The sequence below is a fragment of the Malaya genurostris genome, chromosome 3 (genome assembly GCF_030247185.1).
Source record: "Malaya genurostris strain Urasoe2022 chromosome 3, Malgen_1.1, whole genome shotgun sequence".
Taxonomy (NCBI): Eukaryota; Metazoa; Arthropoda; class Insecta; order Diptera; family Culicidae; genus Malaya; species Malaya genurostris.
The window spans coordinates 166,980,766-166,997,684 of NC_080572.1; the positions used below are offsets into that span (position 1 = coordinate 166,980,766).

The window sequence follows — 16,919 nt, forward strand, 5'->3', positions numbered from 1 at the left end:
GTGGTGGGAGGCGTAGTGTTTCTTCTCTAGAGCCTCTCATGTATTTTGTTTTCGACGCATTTATGGCCAGTCCGATACGTCTAGCTTCAGCTTTCAGTCCGGTGTAGGTTTCCGTCATCTTCTCAAGGTTACGTGTCACAATATCAATATCGTCAGCGAAGCCAAAAAGTAGTACGGACTTTCGGAAGATCGTGCCACTCGTGTCGATCCTCGCTCTTCGAATCACACCTTCCAGGGCAATATTGAACAAGATACAGGAGAGTCCATCACCTTGACGTAGCCCTCTCCGAGATTCGAAGGGACTCGAGAGCGTCCCAGATACTCGGACGTAGCACATCACTCTATCCATCGTTGGTTTGACCAATCGCGTCAGTTTATACCGGGAACCGTATTCGTGCATTATCTGCCATAGCTGTTCTCGATCGATTGTGTCGTATGCCGCTTTGAAGTCAATGAATAGGTGACGCGTGGGTACGTTGTATTCACGACACTTCTGGAGTACTTGTCTTATCGCGAATATGTGATCCGTAGTGGCGCGGGCTCCAGTAAATCCCGTCTGGTACGGCCCTACGAATTCACTAGCTATTGGTGATAGACGACGGCAAAGGATTTGGGAGAGTACCTTGTATGCGGCGTTCAGCAATGTGATTGCGCGGTAATTGCAACAGCTTATCGCCCTTTTTGTAGACGGGACATACCAGTCCATCCATCCATTCCTGCGGTAGAATCTCCTTCTCCTTGATTTAGGCGATATAACTGAAAATAAAATGATCTACCTACAAGATCAACTTTTTCAAATGATCATCCGAATGAATTCGACTTCATCACTGTTTGGATCATTTCAAATCGGATGGCAATTCGTAAATAATATTATAATGAATTTAAAATTTAACAGTGATGTTAAATAATTATTTGAATATCTTAAATTGGAATGCTCGATCTTTGAAATCGAGTGAAGATGAATTTTATAATTTTCTCAAAGTTCACAAAATTCATGTTGCCATTGTGACAGAAACTTTTCTTAAACCAAATGTCAAATTGAAAAGTAATCCACATTATGTGGTTCATCGATTTGACAGGTTTACTGGAATGGGTGGTGGAGTTGCCATTTTTGTCCAACGGCAAATTAAACATAGAATTTTACCTTCTTTCAATACTAAAGTTATTGAAAGCTTGGGAATCGAAGTTGAAACCATTCATGGAATTTATTTCATCGCTGGAGCATATTTGCCATTCCAATGCACCGGCGAACAATTAAATTTCTTTAAAGGCGATTTGCAAAAACTCACAAGATATCGACCGAAATTCTTCGTAATAGGGGACTTAAATGCTAAGCATGTCCAGTGGAATTGTAGGCAAAATAACAGTAATGGTAAAATACTTCATAATCAACTCTCAGCTGGTTACTTCACAGTTCTTCATCCCAGTAATCCGACTTGTTTCTCTTCCGTGAAAAACCCGTTTACAATTGATCTGGTTCTAACGGATCGAAGTCACATTTGTAGTGAACCGATTACACATGCTGACTTTGACTCAGATCATCTTCCTGTAACATTCAGACTTTCCAACGAAGCTATAATTAATCCAATTAGTTCTATATTCAACTATCATAGAGCTAATTGGTTGGATTACAGATCTCACATTGAAAATCATGTGGATCATGAAACTATTTTAGAAAATTCTGCAGACATCGACACAGCAATTGATAATTTGAATCATTATATTATCGAAGCTAAAAATCTTTCAGTTCCCAAAGCTCAAACTAAATTAAATTCTCCTATCATCGATGACAATCTTCAACTGCTCATTCGGTAGAAGAATGTTCGTCGACGACAATATCAACGTTCTCGTGATCCTGCGATGAAAAACATAGTTAAGGATTTACAAAAAGAAATTAAACATAGATTTACTCTTTTGCGAAATGAAAATCGATCAATTAGCTAACTTTCTTATATCAGTAAACTTTTTGAAAAAATTATCTGGTTGAGAATGATGTCTCATATAAATGAGAATTCAATTTTTCTACCAGGCAGTTTGGATTTCGTCATGAACATTCAACTACTCATCAACTTGTCAGAGCAACGAACATGATAAAAGCAAATAAATCTTCTGGGTTATCCACTGGAGTTGCTCTTCTAGACATAGAAAAAGCATTCGACAGTGTTTGGCACAAAGGTTTAATAGCAAAAATGTCTGATTTCCAGTTTCCTATTTATTTGATCAAAATGATTCAAAATTATTGAACTGATCGTACTCTTCAGGTTAGCTATCAGAATTGTAAATCTGAATTGCTACCCATACGAGCCGGTGTCCCGCAGGGTTCGAGCGTAGCTCCAATTTTGTATAATATTTTCACTTCTGATCTTCCAAATCTACCCGTTGGTTGTCAGAAATCGCTATTCTGTGACGACACAAGTCTGTTAGCCACAGATAGAAATCTAGGAGTGATCTGCAGTCGCCTACAAAGAAATTAAAATATTTTCAGTGATTATCTGTCAAAATGGAAAATTAAACCAAATGCAGCAAAAACGCAATTAATTATCTTTCCTCATAAGCCAAGAGCTTTTTTTCTTAAACCAAACAATAATCACATTCTCAAATTGAATGACTTGGAATTGACATGGTCTGATCAAGCTAAATACTTAGGTTTAACGTATGACAAAAAAACTCACTTTCAAGGATCACATTGAAGGAATCCAGGCAAAGTGTAATAAATATATTAAATGTTTATATCCTTTTTAAACAGAATTTCTAAGCTCTGTCTAAAAAACAAATTGTTGATTTATAAACAAATTTTCAGACCAGCCATGCTTTATGCAGTACCAATTTGGTCAAGTTGTTGTTCCACCAGGAAGAAAACGCTTCAAAGGATTCAGAATAAAATTCTGAAAATGATTTTGAAGCGTCCTCCCTGGTTTAGTACAAATGAGTTAGACAGACTCACAAATATAGAACCATTAGATGTAATGTCACATAATATTATAAGCAAATTCCGACAAAAACCGATGCAATCTTCAATTGAATCGATTCGCTCTCTGTATTAGTTAGTAAGTTAGTATATAAGTTCCTTTTCCCCATTACACAATACAAGTAGGTTTAGAATTTTTTCCCTACACAAAAATCTCAGAATTGCGGAAGCAAATGATGTCCTTATGGTAACGACCAAATCATGTACAGGGTCCGGCACTCGAAGTGTAACCAATTAAAAAGGCCATAAATTCAGTTTGGAAAATTACTTTTACTTAATTCAAAGTACAAAATGTGTAAAAATAATACAAAATTCAGAATCAATTCACTTTTGCTCGATATGACCACCTTTTGCCTTGACTTGATGACTTGAGAGAGCGAAAGAGTTGCTTCGTTTGGCCGAATGTGACTTGCAGGTATTTTGGCCCACTCGCGGACAATAACTTTTTTCAGCGCCTCGAGACTGGTGTATCTTTGAAAGTATATATATATATATATATATATATATATATATATATATATATATATATATATATATATATATATATATATATATATATATATATATATATATATATATATATATATATATATATATATATATATATATATATATATATATATATATATATATATATATATATATATATAATAGGGCTGAAAAGTCAGCCGGGTATAGCGTAATGGGTTAGGCTCATGCAACCCGTAGGGTCAGGAAATTTGTCTGGTCCGAAGAAGACGAATGACCTAAAGATTTGAAAACCCCTATCGATAATCGAAAACAAAAAACTGTCTAACTTATACATTTAACGTTTAACTAGTATTTAGAAAATTTAGTAACAAATGAATCCAAATATTGCTTTGTAATGAATTTATTCGTAGGCTGTTTTTTGGCAATTCTATTGAGCGTGAAAAGTTTTCAGACCATCAATTTTCATTAAATTTCTTTATTTATTTTCAGGAAAAGGAATCATTTCTTCTGCGTGAAACGTGAGTATCAAGAAGTTTCCAGACAAATTGGTTTGATCTTTTCCTCAATTACCGGATCACAATGCCGTTGAATTACGATGTCTAAACGAATTCGTTCGGTTGCCAGCGGGTTAACCTAAATCAATTACCATCCCGTAGGATCAACAACCAATCATCATTTACCGCAAACAAGAAAATTTGCGCTTCATCAGCCCAAAAGAATCATTCGATTGTCGAAGTTAATGCGATTAATATGGATGATGAAAGTTCCTCTTTGCCAATAGCAGTTACAGTCTCGTTTGCCGTTTCAAGTTTCTCACAGCAGCTACTGAAATGAATAGATCGATTTACTCTGAAATTAGCGAATCAGATTTAAATCATCAAAAATAGTAAAGTTTCAAATTACGGTAATAATCATCATTTAATTAGCAAACTTTGCCAATCAACATGAACACAAATTGACCTGACTGTGATCGGCTTGACGATATGCTGTTCGAGGAAGGGTAAGCACTTCTCCGCTCGGTGGATGGCCAAACTTTTGAATAAACTTGCTGTGAAACGCACAGCCAGCCAGAGTGACGTATCTTTTCAACGTCAAGGAAGTTTCGAGCCGGCAACCGTCGATTCCTTTAATATGACTTAATTAAACAAAACTTGTTGAAGGGCTGTCAACCAACGAATGAGAAGTTACTCTCAAATTTTCAACAAATTGTCTTGCTCGTATCCAAACTTTGTGAATGTGAGAACGAGACATAGGAAACATTCTGTTGATGTGGATAGCAATAATTTTGTTAGAGAAGCGCCACCCTTCATCGGGAATTATGTTTTGTATTATCCGCAGCATGGAACGAAAATTATACACCCAGATGTGGAAATAATAATCATTAATTCATTAGATGGATGCCAACACACCATTGAAAAGTGCATGCTTATTTTCTTTGCGAAGAAAGTCTGGTGTCACTTTTCCGTGAACTGGTTGGATAATTATGCTAGTATGTTACGTGCCAATTTCGGTTCTGCCAATGCAGCCAGTATACGTGGTTTAATCCGAAACTGTCTCGAGTGGCTGTTCTCTTCATTCTCAAATACTCAACATTGTGTATCTGAGAAAATGAGTTTTTCCGTTCGTGCTTACGCTTGACGATACGGAATTTATTTGCAACGGGACAATAACAAATGAGCAAAAAATAATACGGGATACCCGGATTTTATTTCATTTACTGACATGTTGCGCAACCAAAATGTGTGTCCAATGTAGCCATTATTCGTAAAAATTAGTTAGCCAGTAGCAACCCGCCGCTGCCGTGAACAATGTAGCAGCTGCCGACCTTTCCTTATTTTCTGCAAGACCGGGCGAAACAAAGAGGAAGTCCGAATTAAAAAAGTAGAAATTTTTAAAATCCCTTTAGAATTGCTGTTTTAATTTTTTGCTCCGTTGCGTCTCGCCCAGGAGGAATGTTGGCTTCAATTTCCCGGCTAACATCCAGTGGCTATTTCAAGCTGTCGTAATTGGAGCTTTTTTCTACTGCAGAACCAAAGTTTAATTTAGCATAAAGGTACATACGTCGTAAACTTTATCTTCACCCTACTTGTGCTCATTTTGCAGGTTAGTATGGAATCGGATATGTTATTTCATCGCCGTAAGGTACATGGTGAACTGCGGAAATTCGGTATCTTGCATTTTGCATGTGTGTTAGATTTTTAGTATGCTAGATAAATTAGAAATTCTTCGTTATTTTATGATTTTTTGAACCACAAAAACTATGGATTGAAATACAAACCGTATGTGTAATAATGTTTGCACCATCCAGCAATGTCAAAAATTGAAAAATTTTGGTTTCGATTATAATATCGAGTTTGCACTTACTGCAATAACGGCCGGACCTAATGGTGTAGCCTGGATTCATTTCTCTTCAGGTGCGGGTCAATGCTTTCCTGAGGCTTAATCTACTCGGTTGGCATTTGGAACAGGCCTTGGCATTCATGACTCGGCCACATATATTTCACCCAGAACAGTAGATGATCTTGTAATCACTTCTGCGTGCGATTCGAGGTGTGGCACGAAGCCCCACCTTGTAGAAATGCAACATTTGGCTTCTGAACGTAAGCAAAGCTTCGGTAATGCATTCCTTTTAAGCAATCTGACCTTCTGTTCCAACAGACTTCGCAGCCGATTCATAGCGTTTTACATGGAGGGGTTCTACGATTCTACTAACATTGCGACCAAGGACTTCCACCTTATTGAAAAAATACTGAGATATTTTTATATGTATTATTATATCATATTTGACAATGTGGATATTTCATAGCATTACGACTGAGAATCATTAGTTTTCATGACAGTGGTAGAAATGATGTTAATTGATTGCTAAAAACACATTTTCAAAACGGTTACAATCTCAGTTCAAAATCCTTGAAATGTTCAAACATAAAAAAAGCAGAAAAAGAAATATTATTTGCATCAGAAATTATTTGCGTAATCAACTTATTGCAATTACGAACCCACATTTTCGATCAAGCCAATGCTATATTTTGCTATATTTTTGAATCTTGAATAAACACAAGAAAGTTTGTTCGGGCATAAATGTACAATTTTTCCCTCTTTGATTCTTTTAATTTAGAAGAATTTTTCCCCTTTTTGCATCGTCACTCTGAATGATGGGTGTTTTTAATTTATATTTCCGGTACTTTCAGAACCGGAATCTAATAGCTGTTCATCGTAAATCATTTTTTTATCAATAACTAAGAAGACGTACACATCGTACACAAGTTTTGTATGGCTAATTCGATGGAATTTTTTTCATTTTGACATTGTTATGCATAGGAAAATGCTTTTGAAATTGTGAAATTGATTTCTCTACTCACCACCATCACCTCATCATTTTCGGAACCGGAATTCGTATCGAAGTAAAAGTCAGTAAAATTATTTGGGCTTGGGCCATCTGCGAGAACATTGAGTGCTAATTTTACGGAATATCTTGCACATATCACACTGTAACTCTTGAACCGGAAGTCAGATCCAATTGAAATTCAAAAGCGTTCATGGGAAAGTATGGCATAGATTGACAAGCTGAGTCGAATAGTATATGACACTCGGTCTTCCGAACCGAGGTTGAAAAATTGACTTTCATAGCCTTTCTATATAAGAAAGGTAAAACTAATATATTGAAGACTCGTGACATGGATTTGTTTCTTTGCATGTTCAAACCATGAAGAGATAAAAAAAAAGTAAAGAATTTTGAACCTACATTAATTTTTTCATTGATATTTTCCATAAAAATCTTAACCCTTAATTGCATTGAGTCCTAAATATGGGACACACATTTCAAAAAATTCTACAAAGCGTAATGTATATTTTTCACTAATTACATGATGTTCCATATTTGGGACGCATTCTCAACTCACAAAAAATATTTCATAAAATTCCCTTCATATCGAGAGAAATTAGCGGCATCTACACAGAAAGAAAAGATGAAACTTACACGACATGTAAACCAATAGTACTATTAAACGGACGTCAGTTGAAACGAAAATCTGATTCAAAACCATGATTGATGTAAAATTACATTGAAATGCATTTAATTTTTCATTGAACGAGGCTGTATATTTACAAATCGCTTAGTTTTGTAATGTAAGTTTCCATTCAATTACCTGCTCCAAATATGTGCATGAAAATAAATGTAAATTCACAAAATATTTTTATCTGTGCACCTGACACAAAACGAGAATTTCGTACACAGCTGATTTCTGCTATTTTCAAAAAAATCCAGGAGTGCTCTATAGGGAGTGTATCGATAAGTAGTTAGCAACATTCAAACAGTTATTACTCTGAAATGGCTTAATTTTTTGCAGCGTGTTTTGCGGTGACATGTTTGTTTATATGTCAATAACAGCTGCGCAATCGATTGGTTTCGGTACGGTTTATCGTTTCAATGATGAGTCGAATTGATCCGGAAACGCGAAAGAAAATTCCGCACACTTGGTGCTCAGAAAGTGGTGTCACGTACAAAGAAATTGCAAAACGGGTGAAAGTGCACCACACCAGTGTCAAAAATATTATCTAGAAGTTCGGTAAGACCCTTTCCATGAAGGATTTGCCCCGATCCTGTAGGAAAACAGGTCCCAGCAAGCCCAGCCGGGACTTAAAAGTGGTTGAGTACATCAGGAAAAACCCATTGGCGTCGACGCGAGATTTGGCCAAGCAATTCAACACCAGCATCTGGATGATTCAACGGATCAAAGTTCGGAAATCCCTGAAATCGTACAAGAAACAGAAGGTGCCGTAAAAGTTCCTGCTACAGCAAGTTCAGGCCAAAACAAGAGCGCGAAAACTGTATAACCGGATTCTACAGAATAAAGACGGATGCATCCTGATCGACGACGAAACCTACGCCAAGGAAGAGCGCTGCCCGGACCACAATATTAAACGAAATCGGTGTACCAAGACCTGGACGACGCTGACACCACGGTGGCGATGGAAAAGTTTGGGCAGAAGGTGTTGGTCTGACAAGCAATTTGAACCTGTGGTTTGCGGTCGTCGATTTTCTTCACGAAGAGCACAATTAACGCCAAGGTGTATGAGGAAGAATGTTTAAAGAAGAGAATGCTGCCACTGTACAGAAAGCATAAGGCTCCTCCTCTCGTCTGGCCGGGTTTGGCTTCAGCCCACTGCGCCAACTCCGTTCTACAGTGGTGATGTGATGTGATGTGAAGTGCAGCCACCATCAGTTCAAGGACTTTCCAGTGGATGCGGGTAGACTTACAGTAGCCCCGATATGACTCATCCATTCACCTTCTTACTATAGCTGTTACCGAAAAGCGAACAAAAAGGGTTGGGCGGATATGTAAGTTGAGTCACTTACTCGTATTCCGCGGGAATAAAAGATGCTCTTCCAACCATAATATCCAGTGCATGGATGAAGCATATCGCTATACATGCTTGAACACGCCTGATGATTTGTTTGAGAAGGGCGCGTCAGACTCATTTCAAACCTTCAGAAGGAAACAAGTTTCTTTGAAGTGACTTGGGCTGGCTATCCACAATCCCTCGTCCAGTCATCAATTCGTCCGATGCCCTGATGCTCCCTCCCCTTTACTTGATAAATACAATGAAACATAGTGTAATAAAATTAATATAACATAAAATGATATAATAGATTACAAAATAATATAATATAACATAATATAATATATTTTAATTTAATATAATATAACACAATGTTATATAATATAATATAATATATGTTATTATTATTGATGACAAATTAATAATAATAACAATAAATATTATAATGAAAATAACAATAGAAAACAATATAATATAGTACAATGGAATATATAATAAATAATAGAATGAATAAAATGATATGTTGCGATATGCTACGATATTATATTACTTGAATTTATATGTCATTTCTCATCCTCTCATTCTGCCATCAACGCATTCCCTCGACCAATTGTCACCACAGACACACGTGTAGGCATGAAACAGGAACCAGTGAGGACCAAGCTCACCTTGTGACGACCTTGATAGTTAGTTAAAAGATTACTTTAAAAATGATAATTTATAAGGAAAACAAATTTATATTTTGCGCAGAGGTACGTAGTACTACTCATAATAAACCCTATTATATAATATAATATAATACAACATTATGCAATACAATATAACATAATATAATAGAATACAATATAATATAATATAATATAACAAAATATAATATAATATAATACAATATAATATGATATAATGCAATGCAGTATAATACCATACAACATAGTATATCATAACATGAAATAGTGTAAGACGATAATATATGAAACAATATGCTATGATACAATATAACAGTTAATGTCGCAGTGTAAGTTACGCTCTTCTAATAATAATAATAATAATAATATATGGTGTAATAAACAACCGAATTATATGTTGTAATATACTATGATAAACATTGCACTTTAGGATGGGCTTCAACCTACAAGCCATTTCGCACCCTCTCATTCTGCTACTAACGCAGAAAGCAATAGCACCCAGTCGACGCCGTTCTATTGACCAAATATCATCATAGACGCTCGGGGAGGCATGAGATAGGGACTTGTGAGGACTTAGTTATCTCACCATTTGACGACCGCCAACTCCGTTCTACAGTGGTTGTCAAAAAATAATGTACAATTCGTGGAAAAGGACATCAACCCACCGAACTGCTCGGATCTTCGGCCAATTGAAAGGTATTGGGCAATTGTCAAGCGGCATTTCCGGAAGGAAGGTACAGTGTCCCAAAACATGCAAGAGTTAAAAAAAACTGGGCAGCTGCCACCAGGAAAGTCACAAAAGTAACTGTGCAGAATTTAATGAAGAATGTCAAGTCCAAAGTGCGAGCGTTTCACAGAAACTAGGATTTTCTTCAATATAATCAGTGAAATGCATAAAAATGTTATTTTTTTACAATATATCGAAAACTGATGCCAACATATGTTTTTTTTTTTTGCTTTGTTATTCAATAATCAATGTTGCTAACTACTTTTTGATACACTCCTTTCTAATGAAATAACTTAAAAAATTTTTTTTTGTTGTTTTGTAACTTACCATACTAATAATTATAAAAATAAACTTTTGATTTTTGTGATTTTCAAATAATTTAATGCACAATGTCTCATATACGATACAGACAGTTTTTTCACCCCTGAAGGGGTAGTTTTGCCGGGAGATTTTTTTTTGTATTTTTTCGCGTGTTCTGGACCACTTAAACTATCGAAAAAAATATTTACTTTTTTTATGGTGATCGGCTTTTCAGCACCTAGTGGATAAATACAAAAAAATTTTGTTTTAATCCCCAACGTTTCAATGCTATTGATTGGCGTCTTCTTCAGGATAACTGTATTTAAAAGTTAGACGTTACAAAATAAATATAAATTTCAAGTTACAAAGGACTTACAAAAACAGATTATCGTTATTGAATATTTACCCATTTGCGTCTGGTTTATAATTTAAAAGAGTAAAATTGAATAAATGCTGCTTGATGCGTGTTTTCTCCTTTTGTATAGGAAGGATATAGAGTTTCAGCAAAACCGACTTTTATTAACGAATAACAAGGATGTGACAGTTCTCTCTAAACAGGTTTTCATCTGACGTTGAAATTCCAACATGGAACAAAGAGCGCTTATTAAATTCAACGCAAAATATGGTAAAAGTGCATCAGAAATATTTCGATTGATGAAACAAGTGTACTGCGATCAGTGTTTGTCTCGAGTAAATGTTTTTCTGTGGCACAAAGGTTTCTTGAAGGGCCGAGTGCCGCTAGAGGATGACAAACGTGAAGGAAGACTCGCAAATTCGAAATGATTGAAAAATTTCGAGATTATGTTGCGAATGATCGTAATTCTTCTTTAAAAATGCACGCATTTGAGTCACTATTGAATCACTGTAAGAAATGATTTATATTGAAGGAAGAATTTATCGAATAACAAATTTGAAAAATTCAAGAAATCTTGTTGATTTTGTGATTTATGGAATTACAAACTGGACTGGACGCACGGTATACCATTTGATTAAGCTTGGTGAAATCAGATAATATCGATGTGTGTATGTATGTATGTATGTGTGCCTTCCTACGATTCATCTATTTTTTCAATTTTCTCGAAGATGACTAAATCGATTTCTAACCTTGTTAGAAAGTTACTATTAAATGATTGAATAAATTCAAAGTTCAAATGGCGGGCTCTTCTGGTTTCAGAGATCTAATGGTAAAAGTGACGTATACGACAAATCGCAATTCGCTCAATTTGCTCAAAGATAGTGAAATCTTTGAGCAAATTGAGTTTACTGATCTCGGTTATGATAGGCTGGTTAGAATAATGGCTTTGATCAGATTTGGAAGGCTAAGCTCGAACGTTTCCGATTTCGAAGATATAATAATATAAGTGACGTAATAAAAAATCCCAGAGATGTCTCAACTGATGTAGGCAATTTTCGGTTCATTTTAAACTAAAGTGTGAACAGATTTTGCTGAACATTTTCTGTATACATACTCGGTTAAATGACGTAACCGACAAACCGCTCAATTATCTCAGTGGGAACTAGACCGATTTCGTATGAAAACTGCAAATAAATCAATGATAACGTTAAAATGCATTATTTCTGAAAATTATTGGATTTTATTGGAAATTTGTGTCAAAGTTTGCTCAATTAAGAAAATGTTTTGATGAAACTAATTGAATGACAAGGCAAAAACAATATCGCACCACTAGGTGGATAGAATAGGCGGTTTGTGTTTTCGGATGAAAACGTGAACCGGCAACAGTTCTATAACCGGGCAATCTTATCGTCTTACGTTTAAGTTTGACAGACAGCATTAAACTGGCTATGATTTCTGTTACGGGATATGATTTGTGCGCTGTTTGTACTAAAATTACTAGTATCATAGTATCGATAATCAGCAGCAGAAATTTCGCATTCAAGTAAAATACATTTAATACTGTTTGACATCTACGGATTTCAAAAATTTGATTCTTTTTAAGATCAACTTCTCAATTTCATTTACTGTTAAAACTAACTCTTAGTAAGTATCGACTTCTTCGGAATCTTGCTTTGAAGGGGATATTGAAACTTGTCTAATACATCGTTATCACAAAATTTCTGTTTTTCGTTATTATTTTCATGTTTTTGTTTAGGAAATGTTATATAATGATCTAAAAACTAGCACTTCAATGATAGCGTAAGCAAATTAAACACACGATGTTCTTAGTCGAGAAAGACATTTCTTTTAGTATCAAACAGTTAGTAGTTCAAGTGATTACCTATACTCACAAGATTGATTGACTCGTAGACTTTGACTCGACATGTAATTCCGGAACCGGAAGCCGGATACGAATAAAATTCAATTGTAACATATTTAAGCTTTAACATAGTTTATTGAAACGAGTTCAACCATCTATGGAATAATGAGGCCATATGGCCTTTTATTCAATTCTATGCTTTAAAATCGATTTGAATATCGAGGTGAGTTCGTTTGTTTTTGAGGGTTTGATTACTACTTCTGGTACTTCTGGAACCGAGAACCGAAATAGCCAAAACAACTTCGTTTGACTACAAGTTAACAAGACCTGTATAGTTTCATGCACAGTTTTGCAGAGTTTTTACGTTCTTTGCATAGAATCTCAATTGATGATTTGAGACTTCACAGTAATCTATAGGATTATTAATTTGAAATAAAATTTACGATATTATTGAAACGGTCTCGAAAAAATTGATTTTAGTTCAATTTAGGAATTTCGCAAACCAATATGACCGTGATGAATTTGTTCTCCATCAACTAGCAAGATCCACAAATTAGAAGATTTTGTTAAACAGTTTCTAGGATTCTGCTTCTGTTTGAATGGTCATTTATAGGAAAACCTCTCCTGAAACTTATATTTTGGCACTTACCACCTTGTATTTCCGGAAATGTACGTCGGATCGAATTAAAATTTAGAACTTTTTTATGGCTTCCTAAGCTCAAGCTATCACAAAAAAAAGTAACTCTGGAACCGAAAATCGGATCCGGATAAAATTCAGATACTTTGTATGGGACTACAAGACCTTTCGTTGATGTTGCTGGATTATGTCACTCGGTCTTGGTTTAAAAGTCAGTTTTCACAGTGAATGTTTAGCCGTTCTGAGAAAGCCAAAAACAAACTATTTACTAAAAAATATCGTCCAGGCTCCAAACCAGTGACACTGCTTATCAACCCCAAGAACTTGATTAGGGGAACAAGTGGATGAAGAACAACAACAATGATTTTTTTGGTATCTCTATGAGCTACCTGCTTGATATCTGCTTTGTTAGTCTTGAACTCATAAATACTTGCTCAATAACTCTTGCCCCCTCTCCGCTCGATAAATCCCGCCAAAATCATCCCCCACTTCACATTGCCATTCGTGATTGTCCGTTTGTTGTTTTCAACGACGTCTCCGAATCAACTTGCTTTGATTACAGAAATGGTAATTTCAATGAAATGAATAGATTTCTGATGGAACTAGATTGGAACTATTTAATATCCAATCGTGACTGTAATTCTGCCGTTGATCTCTGGGCATATATAATTACCGACGCTATTAATCAATTTATACCCAGAAAGCTACGAAAAAATCCGTTCTGTCCACCGTGGTCAAACCGAGAAAGGAATTAGGGATACCTAATCATATGTCGCTCGGCACTCTGCAAACATCGACCCCGCGTGATATCTGTGATCTCTTTGGCAAACACTTCTGCTGCGTTTTCTGTGAAGAAAGTCGGGCTAGTAATAACATCGTCGAAGCTGCAAACAATGTTCCTTTACGTTGGTCCCCATCCCATTATTACCATGGGTATGGTGAAAACTTCATTAGCTAAACAGAAAAGATCAACAAGCGCAGGTCCTGATGGAATACCCTGAATTATTCTTAAGAATTGCTCGGAAAGTCTACAGGTTCCTTTGATGATATTATTCAATATTTCCTTGCGTTCAGATATTTTTCCCAATTCATGGAAGAAATCGTTCATCTTTCCTGTATTTGAAAAAGGAGATAAATGCACTATATTAAATTACCGCGGAATTGCTGCATTATGTGCTATATCTAAGCTTCTTGAAATAATCGTTTTGGACTTCATTACCCACAACTGCTCTAGTTACATATCTTCAACTCAACACGGTTTTATGCCAAAACGATGCACAGTTGCACATTTTTGAGCTAACTCGGGGGTACCTCAAGGCAGTCATCTTGAACTCTTTTTATTCTTACTTTATCTGAACGATTTGAATCATTTGATGCAATGTTTGAAATAATCTTTCGCTGACGATATATTATCTCTAAGGCTTCCAAGACACTTGGTTTTATTTTTCGAGTCACAAAGAACTTTAAAAGCATATATTGCTTAAAAGTACTATATTACGCACTGGTTCGCTCTATTCTAGAATACGCTTATGTCGTCTGGGCTTCCTATTATCAACTGGATATCCAACGCATCGAAGCTATTCAGTGTAAATTTCTTCGCTTTGTTCTTCGTAGTCTTCCTTGGAGAGATCCCAATAACCTCCCAAGCTATCAGGAATGCTATAAACTGATCTATCTAGACCTGTTATCTGTTCGCCGAGATCTCTCCAGGGAAATATTCGTGGCAGATTTGCTGCAATCTCAAATTGATTGCCCCGAATTGATAGGCAAACTAAATTTAAATATCCATTCTCGAAATCTTCGATCTCATCAATTCCTGAGAATTCAAACCGCTCCCACTAATTATGGCTATAATGAACCTTTCTCCATTATGTGTCGTCTATTCAATCGATGTTCTCATGTGTTTGATTTTACCCTATTTCGCAATACCATAAAAAATTGTTTTAAACACAATATCAAACAGTCCTTTCACCTCCAATACTTAAATTCTAGTTTTAGCTTTAGGGTTAATTTAGCACCTATGTTACGATATCCCTTTTATTCATATCTCTTCACCTATGCCAAGGTCATATTGTGACCTTCAACCATGGCTTTAGTCTTTTGCTTAATTATTCAAGGCCTAATTGATCAATGAAGACTAGACGCAATACAGTGTAACGGACGATAGCGACTCAAAAAAATGACAATGGTAATAATTGCTGCTTAATCTATCTGATTCCAATGTTACATCTTAATCTATTTGCCTTACATCTAGCTCATATTCTCTCTCACAAATTACACGAACAGTTCATTCCTCCAAGATGGTGTCCCTGGGGCCCCTTTCGATGCCGCTACTGTTGTACCGTATCACTCACCTCTCACTTGTGTTACATGCACTGCTTACACCACGTTAGGGTTATCGCCCCTTTTGTCACTCAAACTGTGTACCGGCAGTGTCTTCAGTGAGACTTCGTCCTAAAACGGTTCGTTATCCTCGGGGAGTCGTTGCCCATCCATGGGCTTGAAGAACTGAATAATCACAAGCTGTATCCCTTATTATCCGTGAACGCTACACTTTTGCTCAAGGCCGAATCTAAAGGCGATCGTAGTGTGCGACAGAACGTTTTCAAACTGTAAATAAAAAGCCCTCTTCTGAAGGCCTTCTGTTGGATACTTGCTTTTGTCTTGAGGAGTTACGTCAATGCATGCAAATTGGCATAAATAGTGGTTTGTGGGTCACATCAGTTTACTTGGAAGAACGTGCTGGGTAACCACTGACTTTTCTACCATTTCGATTTGTTGCCGGAATCTGTAGTATGGTGACTCGGATGGAAGTCAACAGTGAAGACAATAGATGCTGAGCTCACTGGCTCGCACGTGGACGATGGTTTCTTAACCTCACGACCTGCGTTTGAGGTGTGTGACCATGTGTCACCTTTCATTCCGATTCCTCTACTGATCTATTGTGTGATGCTTTGTTCTAGTTCTAGTGGTAGCATTGCGAGAGAAGGATGACTATAGTTCTGAAGTCGATTATGTTTGAGTGAATAGATATGACCTTTTGTTTTAATCTCGATCTTGTACGCAAGTAATTGAAATGACCGCACTCTAAGAAAATACAGCGGCATTTTTGTCGGCAAAATCTCGAAGTGTAACACCTAATCCACAAGTTTAGTTAAGTACTCCCTTAGTAAGTCTGCCTTCATTCTCCATCTATTCTGCAACCAAGAATAATATTCACCATTAGGTTGGTTTCTAACATCCGCTCGACTCTCTCAATCTCCCGGCTGTCCCCCATTTTCTTCGGAGCTAACAAGATCTTAATGATGTTACTAATTATTTTTTGCTTCCTCCCTTCTCCATCTTTTCACCATCTATTGAAACAATGAACTTGATCTTTTGCCGTTTTTAACTTCTTTCAAATTCCTCATCCTTCGAACCCCTTCGTAATTTCATTTACTACAACATTCACTTCTCTCTTTTTCTCTCCTTTTTTCCTACATTGTTATTATTCACCGCTCTCCGAGGGCCACTCTTTTTGATGTCCAGCATGCGGGCTCCCCACCGAGTGTTCGTGACTTAGATGACTTAG

The 16,919-nt window shown here is 36.3% G+C and overlaps 1 protein-coding gene across 2 annotated transcripts in view; it reads left to right on the top strand.

The window, feature by feature from the left end:
- Nucleotides 1-16,919, top strand: part of LOC131436379 (uncharacterized) — a 731,094-nt gene that overhangs the window by 218,876 nt on the left and 495,299 nt on the right. For both annotated transcript variants that reach the window (XM_058605077.1, XM_058605076.1), the window contains one exon: nt 3,929-3,957. The gene's annotated coding sequence lies outside the window, so the exon portion shown is untranslated. The remainder of the gene's footprint in view (nt 1-3,928; nt 3,958-16,919) is intronic.